This window comes from Myotis lucifugus, unplaced genomic scaffold (genome assembly GCF_000147115.1).
Source record: "Myotis lucifugus unplaced genomic scaffold, Myoluc2.0 scaffold_4590, whole genome shotgun sequence".
Taxonomy (NCBI): domain Eukaryota; kingdom Metazoa; phylum Chordata; class Mammalia; order Chiroptera; family Vespertilionidae; genus Myotis; species Myotis lucifugus.
This window is the reverse complement of record NW_005875638.1, coordinates 8,674-10,643: the sequence shown is the minus strand read 5'-3', so window position 1 is coordinate 10,643 and position 1,970 is coordinate 8,674. Positions and strand designations below refer to the sequence as shown.

The 1,970-nt window shown below is 46.2% G+C and overlaps 1 pseudogene; it reads left to right on the top strand.

Annotated features, from left to right (window-relative positions):
• The first annotated feature begins 650 nt into the window (after window positions 1-650).
• LOC102430619 lies at window positions 651-1,970 on the top strand (annotated as a pseudogene).

Sequence of the window (1,970 nt, the reverse complement as noted above, 5' to 3'; positions counted from 1 at the left end):
GCACAGTGCACCAGGCCTCTAGTATAAAATAAGCCCTACAGGTTTGGCTCAGAGCAGGGGTGGGCAAACTTTTCGACTCGAGGGCCACAATGGGTTCTTAAACTGGACTGGAGGGCTGGAACAAAAGCATGGATGGAGTGTTTGTGTGAACTAATATAAATTCAAAGTAAACATCATTACATAAAAGGGTACGGTCTTTTTTTTTTTTTAGTTTTATTCATTTCAAACGGGCCGGATCCGGCCCGCGGGCCGTAGTTTGCCCACGGCTGGCTCAGAGGTTGAGCGTCGACCTATGAACCAGGAGGTCACACAGTTCGATTCCTGGTCAGAGCACATGCCCAGGTTGCGGGCTCCATCCCCAGCGTGGGACATGCATGAGGGAACCAATTAATGATTCCCTCTCGTCGTTGATGTTTCTATCTCTCTCTCCCTCTCCCGTCCTCTCTGAAATCAATAAAAATATATTAAATATATAATATACACAATAAAATCATATCTGTGTTAAAAACATGGTGGATGGTGAGCCTACAAAGACACTGAGAAAGAGTTACAATTTAGAAGTGGTAAAACACGCTCAATACTGATAATAATTTTGTTAAAATTGAAGGGATTCAAGTTGTATTGATGAAGGTAAGTATAATTATAATAAGGAGCTGTGCTGCATTATGCTTTTGGAATGTCAAATTACCTGCACTGTGACCCCTGGTACCAAGACAGTGTCTACCACAGTGGTGGCCTGGAAGAATCATGGATCTGACAGTGATGCTGGCCACCGCCCAGGAGCGCCATGAGAGGTGTGCCGACCTCCCCCAGACTCGGCAGAATTTAGCAATAGCCTTTATGCATCTATCTACCCACTTCCCACCTGAGTGACCCTGTCCGACGGAACTGGAAGATTACCTCTCATTGGGACAGGTGAGTGTGCAAATAATGTTTCTGAAAGATGGGAGATTATTTAATGAAGAGCTAGGGAATCCTTTTATCATAATTCACAGTATCTCACTGCTGAGGGCTGAAGAACATTCAACAGTTACCCTACTTCTTCAAACAGAGGAAGAAGAATTACACAAGAAAGGAAGTGGTTTCTTTGTTTCCTTGGAGTGGGCCACTCTCAGTAAGAAAAATAAAGATAATAAAACTATGAAGAATTCCTAAGTGTGATACTCTCCATGGAAAGTCAGGGCCACCTTATGCTGCTAGTGAGCCCGGCGGGAACGGTCTCATGACTGTCTCCCACCCTCCACATCCCTGCCGCTTGGTCAGATAGTAAAGAAAATGAGGATGAAGAGCTGTCAGAGAAACCAGAGCCTCTGCATCGCGGCGAACAGACCGGAGATGCCTGGACAGTCACATACGGCTTCCAGGAGACGGTGCTTAGAGGACCTTCAAGGACAGTTTTGCCTGACCACGTCACACTGTGCAGAAGGGTCAGAGGTTTTTGGAAGGAAATCTCTGTTCACTGGATAATAACGAGATCAGCAGCCTGAAGATTTCCTGGTTAAGAAGAATGAAGGACTGGCCTGGCCAGTGCTGCTAGTCGGTGATAAACAAGGGGAATTTGCAGATTCAGCCCGATGTGGTGCAATAGCGGAACGTTCGCTGCATTTGACCCCTGAAACTCTGAGCTTATCTCTCTCTCGCTCTCTCTCTCTCTCTCTCTCTAGTCCTGCTAAGTTCCTTGCTGCTACCCAACTAACAAAGAAAGCTCTTCATCACCTCCTCTTACTCACTATATACCGAAAAAACATTACCCAGTGGCATTTTCTTAGTCTAATGTGGCCCCTTTCACAGAAGGAATCCATGACAATGTATTCAAGCGTTCCTGTACTGAACAGTTTCTACTCTCAACCCACAACCACTACGATGGTCACGTGAACGGATCGAGTGCCACGCTAGGTCTACCAGTGCTCTCACAGGAGGGGGAAAGGCAAACGCGGATAGATCAGCTTGGATACAGTGCGCACTCTTGA